The sequence below is a fragment of the Carassius auratus genome, unplaced genomic scaffold, assembly GCF_003368295.1.
Source record: "Carassius auratus strain Wakin unplaced genomic scaffold, ASM336829v1 scaf_tig00013111, whole genome shotgun sequence".
Lineage (NCBI taxonomy): Eukaryota > Metazoa > Chordata > Actinopteri > Cypriniformes > Cyprinidae > Carassius > Carassius auratus.
This window is the reverse complement of record NW_020524362.1, coordinates 1,953-7,975: the sequence shown is the minus strand read 5'-3', so window position 1 is coordinate 7,975 and position 6,023 is coordinate 1,953. Positions and strand designations below refer to the sequence as shown.

Here is a 6,023-nt window from a genome sequence, read left to right as displayed (position 1 = left end):
GTGTACAGTAACTTCCCTAACACATCTAGTACTTACGCAAACGTTGAGCACACTACAAACAATACAAAACTATAATGCTACAAGAAACAGAAAAAAATAATTTATCATTTACCTGGGTCTTTAGCCTATGATTAGCTCACCATTTATCTGACAAGTCTTCAGGTTTGATTCATTCTTTGGTCGCGTGACAGCCCCATAAACTAAACCTATGCTGTCTGAGCCGAAAAGATAATTGATCTTTCGAGTCAATCTTTTGTCACGTGATGTGACAGCATTGGATAGAGAAATACATTTCCTTACAAACGGGTGCATAGTTATTATTATTATTATAATTATTATTTACTCTTACAGTTATGTGATGCGTTTTTGATCTCAATTTTCTTACTGTATATAAATGTATGCATTTCTGTCATGATGGTTCTTTTCCATGACACTGAATGTGGTGACAAAGGTAATAAAGAGTTGGTTATTTTTATTATGTCACTTTTTCAGGCTCAGACTGCATAGGTAAAGCTTATGGGTCTGTCACGTGATGAACGTGAGACTCAAAAGAGGTGAACTAATTTCAGTAGTAGAGCCCGACCGATATGGATTTTTGGGGGCCGATGCCGATGCCGATATTAACTCGAAAAGAGCCGATTTATAAGCCGATATTTTGATTTTGAAAATAAACTGGATATTAGACCCATTTCCTATAAACTGCACTTACACAACATTCAATAGCAAAATACCTGCCTGTTCTATGTATGTGGGCTGTATAAACCATTTTCCAGAAGGGATTTATGTTTAAAAAAAAAAGCCTTAGATTACGGTCTCAATGACTAAACAATTGCACATCAAAAGTATATATTTTTTAATGATCAAAAAACAGTCTGATTTTAAACAATTAACACTTTTACTTTCTTCCAGTTGAAGCTGGTTTTAACAGTCTGTGTGTGTACTGTAAATAAATTATAATACTAAAGTTAAAGTATTTGCAGAAGTAATCCCACACTTTGCTGCTATGGAGGGATTTTTGGGTCAAATTATAAACGAAAAGTCTAAAACTAAAAGTCTTAAACCAAAACTAAAAATCTAAATTTGAAACTTAAAGTCCAAGTCGAAAATTTATTTGGTATTTAGGATTGGGCATTTGGTATTTAGGATAGGGCATTTTGTATTTAGGATTGGGCATTTTCTATTTAGGGTTGGGCATTTGGTCATTTAGCCATTTAGGATTTAGGATTGGGCATTTGGGGATTTAGGATTGGGAATTTGGTATTTAGGATTGGGAATTTGGTATTTAGGATTGGGCATTTAATCATTTAGCCATTTAGGATTGAGGATTGGGGATTTGGGGATTTAGGATTGGGCATTTGAGGATTGAGGATTGGGGAGTGTATGCAAATTAGGAGGCGTGGCCCAAATACTGGAGGCTGGGTTTGAAATGGCTGGTGCGCAGAGGCACCTTATGGACAGCAGAGGGAGCTCCCAGTGCTAAGGAACACACTGTAATGAAACCAAACGGAGCAAGTGAGCGGCTTGAGCGAGGACTGTGTGATAACTTCAACTTATTGACAGCTTTGTAACATTTGTGGCCTCGAACACAAAGTCACCAGTGAAAGGAGTGCTATCGTTCTGACGACGAAAAAGCAGCAGACAGACAGTGCAGCAGGTAAGATGCTAACATTAGCTACTAGTTATATAAGCTGATATTGCTAACATGCTTTAATAGGGTATTATTATATTGGGACATGCTGCCTTCTTTTTTAAACTGCGCTTAACCCCTCTGACATTAGTAGATACACTCCTTTCACATTGCCACTAGATGGTCTTGTTTATGTTTTTTTCTTTTTTTTTTTTGCTATATAGTATTTTATTAAGATTGTAAGAGAAAAGAAATTAGGCTTGTTCGACTTGAACCGGCGCTGCACACTGCAAGACCGATCGGTTTATGACATCAAAGTACTGCGAGAGCGATTCAAAAGCATAAGGAGCGTCTACTCTCTTTGATGTCATATGTCGTGTGTGTATGTATGTATGTGTGTATATGTATATATAACACAACTCATAAAAAAAAAAAAAAAAAAAAAAAACAAGGTTAGGAAACAGTAAAGGCAGCATGAAGGCCAGTGACGATGTAACAGCAGGGTTTTTGTGCAGTGTAAAAAGGACCGCAATATATTGTTATATTATACTCTGACATCGTCTTAACGTGTTTATGTGGTGACTTTGCTGCTTCCAGCTGATATTCTGCTAGTCACTTGCAGTCCGTGCCATTGGGTCACTAACATATTGTCTTGTGTGGAAAGGTTTAACCATCACAGCTAACACTGTAGTTCAGTGTTGTGCTACTCACCTGAAGTCAAACAGGACCAAAGAACTAGAGGGGACTGTTGAACCGTTAAGGCCATGTTTCAGTAACTTTTCTTATAACAATATATAACCCAACCACTGACTTGTCATGATTCTTGCAGATGTTTCACCTGGACATGAAGGACCACTTGTTGTCACAGCTTTGGGTCAGAGATTTGCTGCAGTGTTTCCAGAAGTGCTCACTAGGTCACAGCCAAGCTACGGCTCATTCTGTAAAAACACCACTAGACTCCAGACTTTTTCACTCACTCAGACACATTGGCACTTTATTCTCAAGTATTGTAGTTTATTTTCTCCTCTTAGTTCTTATATATATGACCTTGTAATGATTTTAACTTCATATTCATCGGGATGGAGGAGGCGGGAACCGGCGCACAATCAAAACATTTTAATAATTCAAAAATAAACACAAAACAGCACATCAGCCCCTCACGGACGACTGGTGCGCACAAAATAAAAAGCAAACATAAAATAATGGCCCAGGCCTGGTCCTCTCTCGTCCTTCACTATAGTCGCTCCAGTTTTATATCCTTCCATCTCCTACGTGGGACTCGATACCGGCGGTGGGGCCGCAGGTGTAGCTCATCTCCAATCACTACACCTGGCCTCACTCCTGTTCCCCACGCCTCTCGGCCCCGCCCCACTCGCCACAGACCTATAATTACATGAATTTATTTTGTTTGTTATATCTTTAAATTACCTTCTGTACTTTTCTGTTCTCCCTGTAATTATTGTTGTGGTACCTGATTTCCCCCATAAAAATCTTGACTAGTAACTAACACTTTATTGTCTTTCTTAGTAGTGTAGTAAAGCAAAATACAGGCATGTTACAGTTAATTAATCTCAATCAAGGACTTCCCTTTTTATCAAAAATGTTCGGTGTCTTGTCTTCTGTGAGCATATATATATGCATTTTGTCAGGAGAGGACTACAAGGAGAAGGGTAGTTTGTCAAAGACAAAGTCTTCCGGTCTGTTGGGGGGCTGAATTACTGTAGTTGTGCTGTATCTTGGACATGCCCTGGTTCTCCTTAAAATAATCTAGACAATACTTCCACAGTTTCACAATAAAGTTGAACACCGTAGTCACGTTGCTCTGTGCTTGGTTGAGGTAAAAGGGCAAAGTCTGCTTCAGTAAGCTGCCTTGGAAGCTCAGTCTCTGGAATGTCAAGATGAGTGTCCACCCCTGCTGCACTTGGTCCACTCCAGTCAGTCCCATATTCTTCACTGACCTGTTGAAGAGCAAAATGACTATTTTAAAAAGTAAACAGTACAAAATCCAAATAAAAGCCAAGAATCAGAGCATAAATGCAAGCAACTTAAGAATCATTGAACTACTACAGGAACATTCTTTAATGTAATATTTTTTTCAACAGGGACAACATTATTGTTGACATTGTTACCAAGATTACAGACATTTCAGAGCAACCGCAGCCAATGTTGTGTTGTGGCAAAAAAAAAAAAACATTCACCACATTAAACATCAACACTGCGTAAGACACAGTCAAATTTATAAAACGAGAAGTATTTATTCTTGCAAGAATAGGCCCAGTCGCCACACAGCAGTTACCCTGTGGAGTGAGTGAATGTGTAGCAGAGGCTTTTCCCCATTAAAATCTCTACCTGCATGATATCTTCACTGTTCCTGAACACATGCCACATTTGCAGGGGAGACATATTCCTGGCAGTTCGGATGCTGTGGTTGTTCCATCCCTGGACAAAGAAGTCGAGATGGGACTGGATCACAGGTATGAAGACCCAGTGGAGAGCATACAGGTGGAGCTCGTTGTCTGGATGTAGCAAACCCATGCTTTCCAAACATGAGAAGATGGAATGGAAAACATCCAACACACAGATGTAAACATCTCGCCACAGCCTCTCGATTCTGTTGGGGGGAAAAAAAGCTGTTAAAGCAACACTAAGTAGGATTTTTTTACCTTCAAATAATGTTTCCAAAATCGTTTCAGTGGTTCATCAAGTGGTGACAGGGTGAATGGCACTTCTGGATTCGTTTTGCGGCCCTTTATCAGCCCTAGCCACACTATACAAGTTTGTCAGATCAGGTCACATTTCTATAGTTTTAATGAGACAATTCTGCTTCCAACCTGTAGGGCGACCGGAGTTCCTTAGTGTTACTTTAACTGTCCACAATTAATTGTAGTAATTTATAACAAGGACACATTGTCATAAATTCAAAGCAGCAGTCCTTATTTTAGTCTATATTCTACATGTGTTTTTGCAAAACGGATTAAAATCGGATCTTCAATTACAGCGCTATATTCAGATATAAAAGAGTGCATGTCACAGAAAGCAACAGGATTGCCTATGAGCTGCATTTTATTGACCATCAGCTAACATGTCTAAATCAAAGACAGCAGTAAGAGTGAGCGGCAACAGCCCTGGTCAGATCATCTCGTTTCTTTTCTTTTAATGAAGATGATTGTGTGTTAAGCGTCTGCTACTTACTTTCACTTTGATTTGCAATTGTTTTGCGCTAGGCTTTATGAATAGGCCTAGATGCTCAGCTGCTAAACACAGGCATGTTGAAGCCTGTAGTAATGTTTTTCATAGATGTTATGGCAGTTGACTCTGCTTATTGTTTTTTCGAGAAATGTTGCAATCCTCTTTGTATTGTATCTACACAAAATAAATTCTTGGCTTTTACATACCTTTGGTTATGGACACTGCGTCCCGCAATGTGAGAGTTTTCGATTGGTTCCTCTGTGGTGCAACATGAAAGTAGCAACATCTCTGTTTTCACCTCCTTTGTCACTCCGCACACGAGATGGAATTCCGTAGTTTGTGACAGCATGTTGGAACAGATTTAGAACCGTCTCAGCCCTGTTGTTTGTGGATGCACCAAGATAAACCACAAGTCTGCTGAAGCCATCAATGCCACCATGGATAACTATGCGCCACCTACACAAATAATAAAACATTTAAAAAAAATAAATTTGTAAGAGACAAACACTGAATACATGGTTTGTCCAACAATCTTTCACATTTACAAAAAAAAAAAATACATGATTTTGCACAATGTAGTCATGAATCGTAAGAGATGCCATTACAATGTCAGAGACTGTTATTGATCTCGAAATAAGCAGTTGGTGCAAAAATAACTCACTAGTGTAACAAAAATAACCATAGACACTTAAACATTCTTTTTACCAGGTCACATTATTAGGCTTTCCGTCTACTTAATGATGGTTAAAGTAAATATTTTGATAATCATTGTTTTACAAAATGAGGGCTTTCTGATTAACATTTTCACCAGCCCCATCTACAAATGGTTGTGTTAATGTGCATTTTTATTAGTGGTGGGCATAGATTTTTTTTTTTTTTATCTAGATTACTAGATTTTTAGACATGTTGTTGCAATAGTAGCATTGCCTTCTGATTATAAAAAAAAGTGACCTACCCTAACTGTCTTTAAAAACAGTTGAGAAAAAACAAGTGTATGTTATTTTCCATTTCTGGTGTCCAGTTTGCACCATAGACTGCTCATTGGTGTAAGAATATGTGTGAATATGAGCTTTCGAAAAAAACTAGTAAGGCGCTATACAAATACAGACCATTTACCATACAGATTTTCATATTACACAACACTTGCCTGATTAATTTATGATTCCCATCTATGTGCCACAAGCTGTTTGGAGCAGGCACACTGTAG

The 6,023-nt window shown here is 38.4% G+C and overlaps 1 long non-coding RNA gene across 1 annotated transcript; it reads right to left on the bottom strand.

Moving 5' to 3' along the window:
* Positions 1 to 2,929: 2,929 nt before the first annotated feature.
* Positions 2,930 to 5,061, bottom strand: LOC113073858 (uncharacterized). The gene is made up of 3 exons (XR_003280555.1): positions 5,023 to 5,061; positions 3,977 to 4,238; positions 2,930 to 3,585 (listed from the first exon to the last, which is right to left on the bottom strand). It is a non-coding gene; the product is annotated as an uncharacterized LOC113073858 (long non-coding RNA).
* Positions 5,062 to 6,023: the final 962 nt, after the last annotated feature.